Source organism: Lepidochelys olivacea (genome assembly GCF_965140295.1).
Source record: "Lepidochelys olivacea isolate rLepOli2 genome assembly, chromosome: 2".
Classification (NCBI taxonomy): domain Eukaryota; kingdom Metazoa; phylum Chordata; order Testudines; family Cheloniidae; genus Lepidochelys; species Lepidochelys olivacea.
In genome coordinates this window covers 88915305-88933884 of record NC_140412.1, presented here as the reverse complement: position 1 = coordinate 88933884, position 18580 = coordinate 88915305, and the positions used below count along the sequence as shown (strand labels likewise).

Sequence of the window (18580 nt, the reverse complement as noted above, 5' to 3'; positions counted from 1 at the left end):
CGAATGACTTCGTTCAGACTTAGGTACATACTTAGGAGCTTTCTTCAATGAGGATTTTTTCCTGAATTGAGTCCTCTTATTCAATACAGCAGAATTTTTTTCCCTGCAGTGGAAGCACTATCAGGCCCCTGAAGTCTTTTATATACTGTAGACACCAAATATTCATTTTTATATGCTATATGATGGTGACAAAGGTTGAGCTCCTGTCTGCCATAAGAATCCATTATGGGTGGTGTGACGGTGCCCCATCAAAATACGCTTATGAATATATATTTGACATAACTGGAATATGTTTTATGCTACATATGCCCTGTAACATATCTATGTAAAGCTTATGATCTACTGAATCTATTAATCCTATCTGTATGCATGTATCATTTTTGTATTCGAAGTTATGAATACTGGCTTGATTTCTAAGCAGCCTTTGTAGAACATTTGGTCAGCTTCTTGAGAAAGGAATGTGAAAATTAGGTGCCCAATCAAAAAACACTTAAAGGACAATGAATCTTGTAAGGCTCCAATCCACATAAGAAGTCTACCTGAGGACGTTCAAGGAAGCATGTGAACCATGGCTGCCACCTATAAGTTCTGAGTCATACATGGATAGGTGACTCGCCCATGTGACTCCAAAACTCCATCTGGAAGCTGGACTTTGCATAGGAGAGATGAGGGGGTCTCCACCTACGAGAGAAAGTCTATTTAAACCCGTGAGAGACTCCTCCATTTGGTCTTCAGCTGGCTAAGGAGATAGCCTCTCCAACCCCCAAGGATACCTGAAAGAAACTGGAACAAAGGACAGTAACTACAGGGGGTGTGAGTGATTGCTGGACCCAGACTAGAAGGAGTCTAGTTTGTAAAAGGAAGCTTACTGGAATTCCTCTAAGGGTGAGGTTTTTATCTGTATTCAGAGTTCTTACTGTATTACACACAGACTTGCATGTTCTATTTTATTTTGCTTGGTAATTCACTTCGCTCTGTCTGTTACCACTTAAATCCTACTTTCTGTATTTAATAAAATCACTTTTTACTTATTAATTAACCCAGAGTATGTATTAATACTTGGGGGGGGGAACAGCTGTGCATATCTCTCTATCAGTGTTATAGACGGTGAACAATTTATGCGTTTACCCTGTATATGCTTTATACAGGGTAAAACGGATTTATTTGGGGTTTGAACTCCATTGGGAGTTGGGCATCTGAGTGTTAGAGACAGGAACACTTCGTAAGTTGCTTTCGGTTAAGTCTGCAGCTTTGGGGCACGCGGTTCAGACCCACTGGCGTGTCTGACTCAACAAGACAGGATGCTGGAGTCCCAAGCTGGCAGGTAAAGCAGGGGCAGACGTAGTCTTGGCACATCAGTTGTCAGCCCCCAAGGGGTTTCTGTGATCAAACCTGTCATAGGCGGTTTTACCAAGAGCTGTTCTATCCATTGGAAATAAAGATTCATGACTGATAAGGCACAAAGTGTTTTATGCTTTTCTGTACCATCCTATGGCGAAAAAATTAGTCAAGATGGCCAGGGATGCAACCCCATGCTCTGGGCATCCCTAGCCTCTGATTGCTAGAAACTGGGACTGGATGACAGGGGTTGGATCACTCAATGATTGCCTTGGTCTGTTCATTCCCTCTGGGGCACCTGGCATTGGCCACTGTCGGAAGACAGGATACTGGGCTAGATGGACCTTTGGTCTGACCCAGTATGGCCTTTCTTATGTAAGTAAGTAAGGAACTTCCTTGATATGCTGGGTGGAACGTTCCCAAAGAAGTGGGGGAGTAGACATAACCTTGGATGTTCCACCACACGCCAACGGATCTAGCTGGCCAGGCAGGGTGGAGTATAATGGACTTCCTTTAGGAATACTGCAGACTGTCCTCCCCCGGGTGACTACTTTAACCATGGGGGATGAACATTACAAGGTTGGGGGTCAGGGGAACACCTCCTTCTGCTCATTTTTTCTTGAAGAAGGACCTGGCTTCAGGGCTGTGAACAGAGATAAGTGCTTCTTCCTGGCCTAGATTTAGGTTCCCAACTCCCTCTGGAGGGGGCAGGTTTAGCCTACACCCCTCTCCTTGCCATTTCCTACTGGCTAGCTTAGGCAACTCCTACCCGCTCAGCGTGCTGGCTTTTGTGCATCCCCTTCTCAGGCATCTAACTCTCCCCAGGCATTGTTCAGGGAGCCTAGATGTCTAACTCGGGATCATGAATTCCACTTGGTAGCAGGGAGCCTAAAAGCTCAGCACTGCAGTGCTTAAATCCTTGTGAATCCCAACCCTAGTCCTTAAAGTAGTGCTCAACAGCCTGAGAGGACACACAAGATTGCCTGGGTAAATCTGAAACCCACCTTAGTCTGTAAGACAAGGAATATGAATTTAACACTAATGAATAAAACCCAGCGAGTGTTGGTTCAGCAAAAGTGACCTGCGTAAAGAAGGACCAGTGTTAGATCTATAAAATGGTGGGGGGTACCCCATGTGTGTTGTTAGTTGGGAGATTGAGAAGCAGTAGGTTGAACAAAGTGAAGGAAAAACAGATAGGATGGAGAAGTAAATGTGTGTAATAGATTAGATTACTGAACCAACTGAGTGGTGTCTCTCTTTGGTGCTTGTTACAAAAAAAAAAGTGGGATGGGGGAGAGGGGAGGGGTTAGCATTTGCATGGGTGTAGACCTAAAGAGCTTGGAGAAGCAGGAAGGAGGAAAAGGTTTATTCTCCCACTGCAGAAGATATAATCTCCAAGATAACTGGAGTTACTTTGTGCAGATACTGGATTCTGACAAATTCTTCTCAGTGCCACGTTGACAATTTTCATAATGCAGTTTGGAAGATATTTGGGCAAGATTCTATATGGTCTGAAGGGACTAAAAGTTTCTGTGGGTGGCATTTTAGATTACGAGACACCTGAGTACGAAAACAGCAAAATTAAAACAAGTGTTAAGGCTACAAGATTAATAGGAAAGAAAGGTGTATGTTAAAAGAAATGCAATTATGATTCTTGGGACATGAGGTAATGAGGGGGCAATGGTATGTCCATAAAAAGACAATGCTACACTTGAAATACAACTACCTAATTGCTTAAAATTGACTCATTATGGAACGGGAAAAAAAGCTGAGGAGCTTGTTGCTCCACATGGCTTTCAAACGCTGATACCAGATGTGCCTAAAGCAGGAATGTCTGGTGGGTGTAGAGGCATAGGAGAGGCTCCCAAGATATCTGCAGGGCCTTGATAATTTCAAGGTCATTGAAAGACCACAAGCCACTTGTATTGTTAATACTTAGTAAAGACTTAGACAAGATATCCTTCAAATTCTAGAGATTGCTTAGAGACAAGGAGCTAGCAAACAGGGGAGTTTGAGTAGGAGTTCTGTTGGAGGAGAAGGTATTTGTGTTTGGTTTTGTATTGGTGGTATTTGTATCTGTAGAGGCTTGTAGGGGCTTTGTGTTGGGAGAGAAACTGAGCCCTGATTAGGGGGCGGGGTTTCTCTGACTAGGGGTCCTAAAAGGTAGCAGCCAGTCAGACAGTGGCACAGACAGCTGCAGTGGCACAGGAGTGGCACAGCCAGTCAGGCAGTGGCACAGGAGCTAGCAAACTGAGCTGTAAACAGGGGAGTTTGTCTTGTGGTGCTTGTTTTTTGCTGTGGGTGGTGGTGGTTTGGTGTGGTTTGTGTTTCCCAGATTAACAGGATTTAGGTGGGAAGGCAATGACAGATACAGAGGTAGCAGAGGGAGTGAACCATGTAGTGGAAGACACAATGAAGATGACTGGATGTGGAAGCTGTGGTATGTACATGATCCTGGAGGGGGCAGCTGGTAAGAGTTTTGTCTGCATAAAGTGCCGTCTGATAGAGCTGATGGAGGAAAAGATCCAAGGTTTGGAGATACAGATGGAAAGTCTGGTAAAGTTTAGGAAGGGGTTTGAGCAGATTATGGAGCAAAGACATGAGGTATCTGAAGGGAAAAGCTCAGACTTGCAGATGGAAGCAGGACTGGGGAATTCTGAGGGGAGACTGGGTGAGGAAAGTGGTCAGTGGAAGCATGTGACTAAAAGAACCAGGCAGAGGAAAAGATGGGCTAGTGAAGGAGAAATAGAGCTTAAGAATAGGTATTCAGAGTTGGAAAATGAAGAAGGGGCTCAGCAGGTAGTCACTGAAGGTGGAAGGGCAAGGAAGAAGAGAAGAGCGGCTAGTCCTATAGGAAAAGGGGAAAAGTTAATGGAGATTACACCAAATATGAGCCCCAGGAGGATTCAGGATGGGTTGAAGAGGATTACAAGGGAGAACAGGAATGGAAAGAACTTGCAGCCAGAGGGAACAGGGGATAGACTGGAGAATAGCACCGTCACTAGGAAAAGACAGGTCTATGTGATTGGGGACTCTTTACTGAGAAGAATAGATAAGCCTGTAACCAGAGCTGATCCAGAGAATAGGAGGGTGTGCTGTCTTCCAGATGCTAAGATATGGGATGTAGACCTGAGGTTGAAAAGGATTCTAAAGGGAGTGGGAAAGAATCCCCTAATTACCCTTAATGTGGGTACAAATGATACGGCTAGATTCTCACTGGAAAGTATTAAGGGAGACTATGCTAGGCTGGGGAAGACGCTTAAGGAAATTGAGGCTCAGGTGATCTTTAGTGGGATTCTGCCTGTTCCTAGAGAAGGGCAACAAAGGTGTGACAAGATTATGACTATCAACAGATGGCTTAGGCAGTGGTGCTATAAGGAGGGCTTTGGGATGTATGGCCACTGGGAGGCATTCATGGATAGAGGACAGTTCTCTCGGGATGGACTTCATCTGAGTAGGGAAGGAAATAGACTTATAGGATGGAGGCTGGCACAACTGATTCAGAGAGCTTTAAATTAGGAATTAGGGGGAGATGGTTGGGAGATGTCCAGGAAATCTCCACACTGGATTTTAGCATTGAGAGGAAAGAAAATGAAGTAAGAGTGGATACAGCCGTGGGTAGGAGGAAGGGCAGTGTAGATACCAGTCTAATAGGTTATACTGGCTGTAGAATGACCGTGCCTAATAGGGTACAGAATGTGAGTGAGGCCAAACAGCAAAAATTAAGATGTTTGTACACTAATGCTAGGAGCCTAGGTAACAAAATGGAGGAACTAGAGCTATTGGTGCAGGAAGTGAAACCAGATATTATAGGTATAACAGAGACCTGGTGGAATAGTCGTCATGACTGGGCTACAGGTATTGAAGGGCATGTGCTGTTTAGGAAAGACCGAAATAAAGGCAAAGGTGGTGGAGTAGCATTGTATATCAATGATGAGGTAGACGGTAAAGAAATAAGAAGAGATGAAATGGATATGACTGAGTCCGTCTGGGCAAAAATTAAATTGGGGAAGAAAACTATTAGAGCCTCCCCTGGGATAGTGCTTGAGGTGTGCTATAGACCGCCGGGATCTAATTTGGATATGGATAGAGCCCTTTTTAATGTTTTTAATAAAGTAAATACTAATGGAAACTGCGTGATCATGGGAGACTTTAACTTCCCAGATATAGACTGGAGGACGAGTGCTAGTAATAATAATAGGGCTCAGCTTTTCCTAGATGCAATAGCTGATGGATTCCTTCAGCAAGTAGTTGCTGAACCGACTAGAGGGGATGCCATTTTAGATTTGGTTTTGGTGAGTAGCGAGGACCTCATAGAAGAAATGGTTGTAGGGGATAATCTTGGCTCAAGTGATCATGAGCTAATTCAGTTCAAACTGAACGGAAGGATTAATAAAAATAAATCTGCAGCTAGGATTTTTTATTTCAAAAGGGCTGACTTTCAGAAATTAAGGAAATTAGTTAGGGAAGTGGATTGGACTGAAGAATTTATGGATCTAAAGGTAGAGGAGGCCTGGGATTATTTTAAATCAAAGCTGCAGAAGCTATCGGAAGCCTGCATCCCAAATAAGGGGAAAAAATTCATAGGCAGGAGTTGTAGACCAAGCTGGATGAGCAAGCATCTCAGAGAGGTGATTAAGAAAAAGCAGAAAGAATATAGGGAGTGGAAGAAGGGAGGGATCAGCAAGGAAAGCTACCTTATTGAGGTCAGAACATGTAGGGATAAAGTTAGACAGGCTAAAAGTCAAGTTTGGACCTTGCAAAGGAATTAAAACCAATAGTAAAAGGTTCTATAGTCATATAAATAAGAAGAAAACAAAGAAAGAAGAAGTGGGACCGCTAAACACTGAGGATGGAGTGGAGGTCAAGGATAATCTAGGCATGGCCCAATATCTAAACAAATACTTTGCCTCAGTCTTTAATAAGACTAAAGAGGATCTTGGGGATAATGGTAGCACGACAAATGGGAATGAGAATATGGAGGTAGACATTACCATATTTGAGGTAGAAGCAAAACTCAAACAGCTTAATGGGACTAAATAGGGGGGCCCAGATAATTTCATCCAAGAATATTAAAGGAATTGGCACATGAAATTGCAAGCCCATTAGCAAGAATTTTTAATGAATCTGTAAACTCAGGGGTTGTACTGTATGATTGGAGAATTGCTAACATAGTTCCTATTTTTAAGAAAGGAAAAAAAAGTGATCTGGGTAATTATGGGCCTGTTAGTTTGACATCTGTAGTATGCAAGGTCTTGGAAAAAATTTTGAAGGAGAAGGTAGTTAAGGACATTGAAGTCAATGGTAAATGGGACAAAATACAACATAGTTTTACAAAAGGTAGATCGTGCCAAACCAACCTGATCTCCTTCTTTGAGAAAGTAACAGATTTTTTAGACAAAGGAAACGCAGTGGATCTAATTTACCTAGATTTTAGTAAGGCATTTGATACCGTGCCACATGGGGAATTATTAGTTAAATTGGATAAGATGGGGATCAATAGGAAAATTGAAAGGTGGATAAGGAATTGGTTAAAGGGGAGACTACAACGGGTCCTACTGAAAGGTGAACTGTCAGGCTGGAGGGAGGTTACCAGTGGAGTTCCTCAAGGATCGGTTTTGGGACCAATCTTATTTAATCTTTTTATTACTGACCTGGGCACAAAAAGTGGGAGTGTGCTAATAAAGTTTGCAGATGATACAAAGCTGGGAGGTATTGCCAATTTAGAGAAGGACAGGGATACCCTACAGGAGGATCTGGATGACCTTGTAAACTGGAGTAATAGTAATAGAATGAAATTTAATAGTGAGAAGTGTAAGGTCATGCATTTAGGGATTAATAAAAAGAATTTTAGTTATAAGCTAGGGACGCATCAATTAGAAGTAACGGAGGAGGAAAAGGACCTTGGAGTATTGGTTGATCATAGGATGACTATGAGCCGCCAATGTGATATGGCTGTGAAAAAACCTAGTGCGGTCTTGGGATGCATCAGAAGAGGTATTTCCAGTAGGGATAAGGAGGTTTTAGTACCGTTATACAAGGCACTGGTGAGACCTCACCTGGAATACTGTGTGCAGTTCTGGTCTCCCATGTTTAAGAAGGATGAATTCAAACTGGAACAGGTACACAGAAGGGCTACTAGGATGATCCGAGGAATGGAAAACTTGTCTTATGAAAGGAGACTCAAGGAGCGTGGCTCGTTTAGCCTAACTAAAAGAAGGTTAAGGGGAGATATGATTGCTCTCTATAAATATATCAGAGGGATAAATACCAGAGAGGGAGAGGAATTATTTAAGCTCAGTACCAATGTGGACACAAGAACAAATGGATATAAACTGGCCACTAGGAAATTTAGACTAGAAATTAGACGAAGGTTTTTAACCATCAGAGGAGTGAAGTTTTGGAATAGCCTTCCAAGGGAAGCAGTGGGGGCAAAAGATCTATCTGGCTTTAAGATTAAACTTGATAAGTTTATGGAGGAGATGGTATGATGGGATAACATGGTTTTGTAATTAAATATTCATGGTAAATAGGCCCAATGGCCTGCGATGGGTTATCAGATGGGGTGAGATCCGAGTTACCCAGGAAAGAATTTTCTGTAGTATCTGGCTGATTAATCTTGCCCATATGCTCAGGGTTTAGCTGATCGCCATATTTGGGGTCGGGAAGGAATTTTCCTCCAGGGCAGATTGGAAGAGGCCCTGGAGGTTTTTCGCCTTCCTCTGTAGCATGGGGCACGGGTCACTTGTTGGAGGATTCTCTGCTCCTTGAAGTCTTTAAACTATGATTTGAGGACTTCAATAGCACAGATATAGGTGTGAGGTTTTTTTGTAGGAGTGGTGGGTGAAATTCTGTGGCCTGCGTTGTGCAGGAGGTCAGACTAGATGATCATAATGGTCCCTTCTGACCTAAATATCTATGAATCTATGAATAAGGTAGGTGAGGTAAGTGAGAGTCTAATGCAGAATATGCACCAGCAATGTCCTTAGTTGTGGCTGGTGCTTAGCTGAGGAGCCTTACTGATAATTTAGAATAACATGGAAGTACTTAAGAGTGCCATTTTGGGTTGGCTAACCAGCCTCACGACACGAATGAGAACTATTTAAAATAGCCTCTGGTGCTGATAAATCTGGGTATAGTTTGCAGTTGGGTATCAGACAAAATTGGTCCATTTACTTATCAGCATACCAAAACTCTTACACATCAAGGAGGGAACAGATCAACACTGCCAACCTTACAGGTAAATCTTCATTGTAAGTGTCTCTGCTTAAAGGATATTAGGATGACAGCCGCTACATTCAGCAGATCCCAGGCTTTCCTCTTTAACCTCAGAATGCGGTCCAAAGCTTATCTCAGCGTAAACCTGATAAAATTGTGTGAAGAAAATATTGGCCAAAACTAGCTGTTATCATCCCTGGGCTTGTTTGCTGCTCATGATCCTAGATGGTCGAGACTGTTCCAGCTACTGATTATGGAAGAATAGGAGGCATTTTCTGATGGCGCCAAACCCAAACTAGTAGCAATGGTACACACATTGCAGCACTGGTGAACGGAGACAGCTCTGTTGAGAAGAGTCCTAGAGTTATGGTATGGTAATATACACCTCTACAACTATATAATCCAAGTGACTCAAGTGGACAAAACCTTTATCAAGGCTAGAAGATGACCAGTAGTGACAAGCAGTGAAGCCAGTGACTAGTCTGGATCTATAGTTTCTTGCTAAAAATGAATTCTTGTTAAAATTGCTTATACAGAAAACAAAGGGAGAAAACTGTGGGGATATATATACACACTTTATTTGACATTGTGGCAGGAAGGCAGGTGAGAGAGAGAGTGGAACAGGGAATTCCGAAAGGGTGTGTGTAGAAGCTAAACAGTGGAGAAGGGAAAAAAGAGAGAGAGAGGTTTTAGGGAAAATAATATTTTCCTTATTCAAATAAATTACTTTGTTCAGTATTAAAGAAGATCACTGGACAGTTTGCTACAGCAGCCATGATGCAGGAAGGCAATGTGTTATGAATGGTGTAAAGACACGGATAACTTTGTAGGGTTCTTCGCTGTTCGTGCACACACACACACACTGATTATAAAGGAAAATACGTATCTAGCAAGCAAAGATCTGTGTTTGCATGTGCAAAATGACCCCAAAAACTGGCTGAGCAGCTAATGGAAATTCAGCAAGTTGAAGGACTTTTTATCCTCCAAACTGAAGACAAACTAGACATTTATCAACTGCTTTAAAAATGAAACTTTGAGGGCAATGAGTGTTTATTGTGCTGCAAGAATTAGAAACTATCCACGATGTTGTGAACAATTATTAAAAAAGAAACAATTAAAAGAGAAAGAGAATTAGGCATTGTCTACACTGAAAAATACCAGTATTGTTAAAGCAGTACAACTCCCCTAGTGGGGACGCAGTTAGATTGATATACATGCACTTTACACCAAAATTAGAGCTGGCTGAAACTCAAGATTTTCTTATTCACAGGAAATTTCAATATTTTAACATTTTCCACAAACTGGAAATTGTGAAAAAATTATTATTTTGAAACCACCAATAAATGGGGCTTCTGAGATGAAATACGCTACCCAGGACCCTAGCAGCTGTTGACAGAAACTACATTCTTTACAGTTTCACCACAGCTACTCAGTGAGTCAGGTATCCTGCGGTGCCAACTAGCTCAGGAATATGGAAGTCCTTGGGGTCCCTAGCCCACTGCAGTCTTCATGGCAGTACTGTCCTGGACCTATCAACCCTGGAAGCTCTTGATCCCTGGCCCCAAGGCAGTCTGCATGGCAAGGCTGCTCCATAGCCACCAACCCTGGAGCAGTCTACATGGTGGGGAAGCCTGTCCCAGGGCTTCTAAGCTCTTGGCTCTGTGGCAAGGATACTGGAAACCCTGATAGCCTCAGCTCAAGATGAGGTTCTTAGGGCTTTTAGATGCCCTGCTGTGAAGTTGAGAGCTGAGCCTCAATTATAGCTGGGGCTCACAGGAGTTTCAGGCTCCTGGCTCCTCAATGGGGAGCCTGGATGCTCCGGCATGGTGGGCCTGCTGCAGATCATGTAAGTCCCAGATCTCCAGCCCTAGAGCAGTTTGCTTGGTGGGGCTTCTATGGAGCAAGGAACCCTGGAAGCCCAGAGTCCCAAGCAGCCCACCAGGAAACCAGGTAGAGTTCAGATGCCTGTGGTTTGATGAAAGTTTGCCATGCCCGGGATGTTTTCATGAAAAGTTTCCAGAATGACAGATAGATATTTTCCAATGAAACTCTGCTTCATCGGAGAATTCCGGACGAGCTCCAACCAGTACAGCTATTCCCAAATAGGAAGGGGAATAACTATACTCCTATAAGGCATCTTTATACCAGTATATCTGTGTTCACACAGGGATTCTACTGGGATAACTGTATCAGTAAAAAAAAAAAAAAATTACACCCCTAACTGACGTAGTTAGACCATTATAACTTTCAATTGGAGACTAGGCCTCAGAGATTCAGTTACAAAACAGGCTGATAGGTCTAATGTTTGGGACTTAAGAAAAAAAAATGAACAAAGTCCAACAAGAGCTGGAAACCATTCACTCTCAGAGATGAGAGATTCCACAAAGATTAATATGATAGATACAGAGCTGGAAAGATGTACTTTTCTTTCGTGATTTAAATAAGTAGGGTGCATAATATGTTCTATTTACAGATAAAAAGTAATAAAAATATACAGGAAACTAAAAACAAAGAACAACCAAAGCATGATCTTTAAGGAGAAGTATTGCTGACAATTTTCAGAATAATTTTCACAATAATAGGGCACATTCTCACTATTTTAGACAAGTCTCCATACTTTTCTGATGGATTTTATCATCATCATCATCATCAAAGGGGGAGAAATCAAGCAAAAAAGCAGTTGGTTTCTCCAGACACTGCAAGATGCAGCTGCTGCTGTTGTCCTTAATGTATTTGCAGTGCTTGCCAATATCTCCATTCCTATTCTATGTGCCCATGTTTTTTTGTTTTGTTATTTGTATCCTGTGGGATCGAGAATAACCTTCGCTGATTGTAGCTATGATTGACTCAGCTGGTGTTGCAGAATATAAAATCAGAATTGAAAATAGCATGTGAAACATGTGCAGGTTGGAGAGAGACAAGGGATGTCTCTGTCACAGTGAATGCACGTAGAGTTGAAGCACCAGCTGGGTCCTGTCAATTGCTATTTCAGCTTAACAATAACAAAAAATACTACTTTTTTCAGGATTTCAGAAAAGGGTCCTAGATGCACAACACTCAGAAATGTTCTCTGGCAGCATGTGTGTCCTTCAATCAAGACAAACAGGAAGAAGAGTTACGAATGGAGCGCAGGGACAAAGAAGGTAGGAAAGAGGTTATGTTCTGCTTTACGCACTAATGTGAAAGACGAACATAAGCCCTGTCATACTGGATCAAACTATTGGCCTTCTAGTCCAGTATCCTTTCTTCAACAGTGGCCCATACCTGATGCTTCAGGGGAGAGAGCCTGCAGCGAGCAGATATGGGATAGCCTGTCACCCAGAGAAAGCTTCTTCCTAACCTCCAGTATTTAGAGTTAGCTTATGCCCTGAAGCATGAGGATTTATAGCTCTTCCAAAGGTCTTAGTTTTAATTTTTTAAAAATATCCAGAGCTATGGAAGGATATATTGTTACTCACATGAATGTCAAATCCTATTTTGAATCCTGCTAAGCTTTTGGCCTCAATGATATCTTGTGGCAATGAGTTCCACAGGCAAATCGTACACTTTGTGAAAAAGTATTTCTTCATATGACCTGTTAGCATTTTCCATCTGAATTTTCTTTACATTTGCCACCTCTCAATTTCATTGAATGTTTCCCTAACAAGAAGGAGGGTGAACAGAAATTCTCAATCTACCTTCTCTGTGCATTCATCATTTTATTTCCTTTGATCACATCTCCTTTTATTTGTTTTCTTGCTAAGATAAACAATATCAAACTTTTAAATCTCTCTTCATATGATAGTTTTTCTATACCCCAGTGATTCTTACTGCCCATCTCTGAACTCTCACCAAATCTGCTATCTTATCTTTGTGATGGGGTGATCAGATTGCAACACAGAATTTTAAGGATTGACCAGAACCAGTTAACGCATATGAAACACTTCTGTCTTTGTCCACACTCGGTGCTAACGGGTGCTAAAAAATGTGTTCATTAACATGTGTTAACTGACAAGTTTGCTAACTACACCTCATTTTCCTGGCCTCAACTACCCCTTTGAGCTTGTATAGACATAATTTTGGTACTGCTTTAAATATGTTGGTTTAGAAATTGATATAGTTAAACTGGTGCAACCCCTAGTTTGGATGCAGTTCTGTTGGTATAAAGGGGATTAAACTTGGTATATTTTACTATTATACCACTATAATTGCAGCTACACTAGGGATTGTATTGATTTAACTATATTAGTATAAAATAACTTCCTAACTGAAATAGCTAAATTAGTATAAAAATTATGTGTGGACCAGGAGAGTTGAAGCTATACCAAGTTTTTTTTCTTAAATTCTCCCATTGATTCAATTTAGGGTTGCCAACTTTCTAATTGCACAAAAACAAGACCCCTATCCTGCCCCTGCCCCAAGGCCAGGCCATGCCCCTCCCCTTCTCTGCGACCCCACCCCCCAGTTGCTCCAATCCCCCTCCCTCCGCTGCTCGCTCTCCCCGATGCTCACTCATTTTCACCAGGCTGGGGCAGGCAGTTGGGGTGTGGGAGGGGGTGAGGGCTCCAGTTCGGGGTGCGGGCTCTGGGGGTGGGGCTGGGGATGAGGGGTGTGGGAGAGGGCTCCGAGCTGAAGTGGAGGTTGGGGTGTGGGGAGTATGGGCTCTGGCCTGGGTGTGTGCACTCTGGATGGGGCCAGAAATGAAGGATTCAGGGTGCAGGAGAGGGCTCCAGGCTAGGGCAGGGGATTGGAGGGGGGCGGGTATGGGCTCTGGGTGTGGGCTCCAGGTGGGGACAGAAATGAGGGGTTCAGGGTATGGGAGAGGGCTCCAGGCTGAGGCAGGGGGTTGGGCTGCGGGGGTGGTGGTGGTGATGAGGACTCTTGTTGGGGGTGTAGGCTCTGGGGTGGGGCCAGTGATGAGGGGTTGGAGGTGCAGGAGGGGGCTCCAGGCTGGAGCCAAGGACTTTGGAGTGTGGGAGGGGGTGCAGGCTTCGGCTGGGGTGGGGCTTGGGATGTAGGAGGGGGTCAAGGCTGGAGCAGTGTGGCATTATCTAATTAAAATATCACCATGCAAATCACTGTTGTTACCACTGTTATATAATTGCAATGAATCTTATACAAAGTGTGATGCATGGCCAGAAAGCGTTAAGCAGCTTGCAGGCTAACTGACCCAAATTCAACCCTGAAAGATATTTTGGTTGATAATGTTTGTGTTTTTGTGTGTTTACACAGATATTGTTAGAGTTTAACAATGTAATCGAACAGTCCCTGTCTATACTGTATTCTGTTAATTCAGAGATCTTAACATTTAATTGAACTGTAAACATAGGATATCACTGTATTCCTCTCTCTTTGAAATGTATAGCAAATCACCTGTGAATGATGGAAAACAAGCAATTGCCGTATGTTAATTTGTGTAGCTAATTACCAGTGATGCTTAGGAAATGGGTCTACTTCAAAGTCCCCACGATTGCCTATTGTTCACCTGAGGACTCTGACCTGTCAAGAAAAGGCCTGGAACTCTATAAAAACTCCTTGGGTCCTGATCCTTTTTATCTCAGATCTTCTTGATGCTTCATGCAAGGGAAGCTTAAGTGAAAAGGCTGAGATCTCCAGTCCTAACTGGATCACCCTGAATGTGGACACTGGACTATAACCTACGGACTAATTCTGAAAGAACTTTTTCACCATCTTTACTATAATCTGATCTCAGAACTGTACTCATATCTGGATGTATACTGATCTTTTAATCAATACTCTCTCTCTTTTCTTTTTTAATAAATTTTAGTTTAGTTAATAAGAATTGGCTGTAAGCATGTATTTGGGTAAGATCTAGAATATTCATTAACCTGGGAAGTAATGTGTCTGATGCTTTGGGATTGGCAGAACTTTCTTATATGATGAAAAAGGTTTTCAGTAATCCTCCCAGGAAGCAGCTGCCAGGTCCCTGCAGCCCCTAGGTGCATGGCGGCCAAGGAGGCTCCGCATGCTGCCCTCGTGCCACCTTCACCAATGGGAGCTGTGGATCCAGCACTAGGGATGGGGCAGCACGCTGAGCCTCCCTGGCTGCCCATGAACCTAGAGGCTGCAAGGACTTGGCGGCTGCTTCCAGGAGCCTCACGGAGCTAGGGCAGGCAGGGAGCCTGCCTTAGCCCTGGGCCCCCAATCGGACTTTTAACCGGAGCTGCCACGGTCGCTTTTCAACTGGGCGTTCTGGTTCCAAATCAGATGCCTGGCAACCCTAATGCAATTCCATCAGTGTTAGGAACAGAGGGAGGCTTGAAAAGGGTCCCATTTACAAGTCCTGGCATTTTAAAGGAACCTCTGCCTTTCAGACAATGGGAGCTCAGAACTTCCCTTCATTGAGTATAATATGGTACTGATTTTCTAAGGTTTTGTCTACACACAAAGCTGCACTTTATGTTCAAGTTGTGTTTTAAAATCAATGTAATTAAACCAGTCTAAACTCCTGTGTGGACGTTCTGAAATTGATTTAAACCTGGCTTATGTCAATTTAGCTTAATTTGGTAAGGAATCAACTTACATTGAGAAGATACAAGCCAAGTTTAAATCGATTTAAGAACATCCACAAAAGGGGTTTAAAACCACTTTGGTTAAAATTGAACTAAACTTTGTGTTTAGAGGAGTCTTAAGTTCCTACCAATACTACTAGTCTGTGCTGGGCTCCTGTAATGGATACAAGTTTACTTTCTCAGGATGGAGTGAGCAGTTCCATACAATATTTGCAGTGGTGCTATGAGGCTTAATGTGTTAAAGCACTTTGACAGTCTCAGATGAAAGGCACCATGCAAGTGTAAAGTATTATTGAACTATGAAGTCAAAGTAGAAGAGGAGGACAAAGGCACAGTGAATAAAATAGAGATCATTTTCACTCCTCTTATCTTTTGTTGTTGTAATGTGGAGAGGAGAGAATTAGTAAAAATGATGACTGAGTGAGTGGGATAGGAATCAGAGACTCCTCAAGGGTAAATAATAACCCTCTTACTCAAGAACTGCTGAGCTCTAATAAAGCTGTGCTGGAGTAGGAAACCATACCACTGTCTGACACTGCCAGACCAAACCAAAATCTCAACTTTCTGTTTTTTAAAGTCCGGCACGGGGACTGAAAGGATTTTAAAGATCTACTGTGTACTAAACTGTTTGGAAATATGTATCAATGGTTCCTGAGTTTAAAGATTTCTGCACAATCCCTTACAATCATCTACACTCCACTAGACCATAAATAAAGGTTTGAAACTTGAGAAACACAAGGGAAATTAGACAGTGAAGTTGTCATAGATGTACTGTTAAAGACATGTCTGTATTGGCTCTCACCCTTACATAGTCCTAATGCAGGGTGCAGGCAAACTTTTTGGCCTGAGGGCCACATTGGGTTTCCAAATTTGTATGGAGGGCCGCTTAGGGGAGGCTGTGTCCCAAAACAGCCAGGCATGGCCCGGCCCCCACCTACTATCCGACCTCCCTTGCTTCTTGCCCCCTGACGGCTCCCCCCAGGACTCCTACCCCATCCACCACTCCCTGTCCCCTGAACACCCCCGGACTCCTCACCCCTGACTGCCCCCTGCCGCCCCATCCAACCCTCCCTCTCATTCCTGACTACCCCCCCCGGGACTCCTGACCCATCCAACCCCCCTTTTCCTTGCCCTCTGACCGCTCCGACCTGTATCCACACCCCTGCCCCCTGACCACCACCCCCAACTCCCTTGCCCTCTATCCAACCCCCCCACTCCCTGCTCCCTTGCCGTGCTGCCTGGAGCACCGGTGGCTGGCGGTGCTACATCTGCGCCGGCTGGAGCACCGGGTCAGGCTGTGGCTCTGCAACTGCGCTGCCCGGCCGCCCAGAGCACTGTGCTGGCAGCGTGGGAGGGGGGACAGTGGGGGAAGAGCCGGGGCGAGCTTAGGGGCTGGGTAGGAGGGTTCCGCTGGCCGTAGTTTGCCCACGTCTGTCCTAATGAATCACTAGGGGATTCAGGGCTGGATCCTGCACCAGTGAAGTCAACGGCAGTTTTGCCGCTGGCTGGAGCAGAAACAGGACTGGGTCCTTACAGCGTATGTCTGTTCATAAATAATCATGAAAGGCCCATTCCTGCAAGCTGCTGAAAGCCAACAGTCAATGGGAGTTGAGGAGCCTGAGCACGTCACAGGATTGGGGCAAAAGGGTGTTGGAAACCCTCAAACACCCAATGTGTTTTTTGGGATTTGAGGATGCTCAGCATCTCACATGATCATTCAGCATCTTGCAAGATCATGCCCAAAATGCGGTTGACTAACGTATAAATATATATCATATAATAGCATGCATTAAGCACTGACAACATTGAGCATAAATATTGTACAGTTATATAGCCTAAACTGGCCTATACCATAGTACTGTTCACTTATGCTAAATATCTCATAACGCCTTTCATTAGCTGAAGAAAGCTTTGGCTTAAGTAGATAGGAAAACTGTCAGTGTCAGGACATATAACTGTTTCCTCATAGCAACAGAAAGGGAGTTACCCTCACAGACCAAGGGGAGTGTCTTCATGCTCCTTAGTACCTGGAATGCATGTGTTGAGAACAAAGATAAGGGTGCATCGTGACCTGGAATGTATGGGTTCAGAACAGAAGATAAAGGGGTACACCATTGTACCACAAACAAACAAGGTAAAAAGCTGATAACTGAATCCAGTTTCAGGTGACATATATAGTACCATTTACTGGTAAACAAGTAGGGTACAAAAAGATGATTTTAGGGATGTAACTGTAAGGAGAACACTTTCTGAAAAAGGTGAATTTAACACTGCTGCACTAGACTGCTCTTTGGAGACTGGTATCATACAGAATCTTTTTCCTGTACCATATTAATAAACCTGACTGGCATTGGTTATTTGGTCTCTTGAGTACATTTCATAGCGAAATAATGAAACAAAGTATGGTCAAGCAATCGACTGATTAATCAATAATGCACAGGAACAGCTTGCACCAGAGGTTAGAGGTGACCAATCAACACTTTCCCTTACATCAATTATGTCACTCCAAAAACTTCTAGATGAAATTGATAGGACTTCAAATTACACATGTGCTTAAGCACATGGCTGAATCATGGCCTTAATTGTTAAATTTCATTTTAAAGCACTTATAACTAAGCATACCAGTTAATACTTTGGTCCCTTTTATTACCTTAAGCAGCTACTAGCCGATAATGTGCTACATTACTTTCTGCTCAGTTCAACGTATTTATTTTCATTGGGAATTCTGATTGAATGTCTTTGGAATCTAGTTGTTTCCCTGGTGAGAGAATGTAATCCTGCTATCTTGTTAGATGGAAAATCATCTATGAAAGTCCATTCAAAACGAATCTCCTGCCAAAATATTTCTCTCTTTTCATTTGGACAGTTTTCTTTCTGATAATTTAATGGTAATAAATCCCTCCATATGCCTGTATCAGCCTTGGCAAAGAGAAGAGGTCTCAGTCTGAAAATCAGATTAAACAGGGAGCTCCTCAGTCTCAGCAGGACTGGAAGTTCTGGATAGTTTTTTGATGCACATGGAAAAGAGATTCCAGAAAGCCAGTTCTATTGCTTAGGTCGTAGCACGATCTATGCACACAGTATGCATTTATCTCCGTAGATAATTTCAAGACAAAGGTAAATATTTTAATAGGTTTGGCAGCCTAAGACTTCAATTATGTGTCAGTGATCCCAAGAAATTCAACAACAGAAGGACTGTTCCATGGCTTGTTATGGTCTATTCTGATCATAAACAATTTCCACATGGAAACAGAAATGTTGCAACTAGTGCTGCAATAGTTCAAGTTCCACTCCTCCACCATCTCCAGTGCACCCCACTGATGTATTTTATCTACAGACATTAGTCATGACTACACCTCCTGCCTGTAATTGGGTGTCATCCATCAGGTTGGAAAGTTTAAAATTAAGTGATTTTCCTGGAAACCATTTTTCAGCAGCATCATTTGATCCATTGTAGTTAAAGCTGTGTCAGTGGTTCCATTATAGATTCCATTTCACGGTATTTTTTATAA

At 43.0% G+C, this 18580-nt stretch overlaps 1 protein-coding gene across 7 annotated transcripts in view; it reads right to left on the bottom strand.

Moving 5' to 3' along the window:
- PTPRM (protein tyrosine phosphatase receptor type M) overlaps positions 1 to 18580 on the bottom strand; it is a 685790-nt gene that overhangs the window by 116998 nt on the left and 550212 nt on the right. The window lies entirely within an intron of this gene.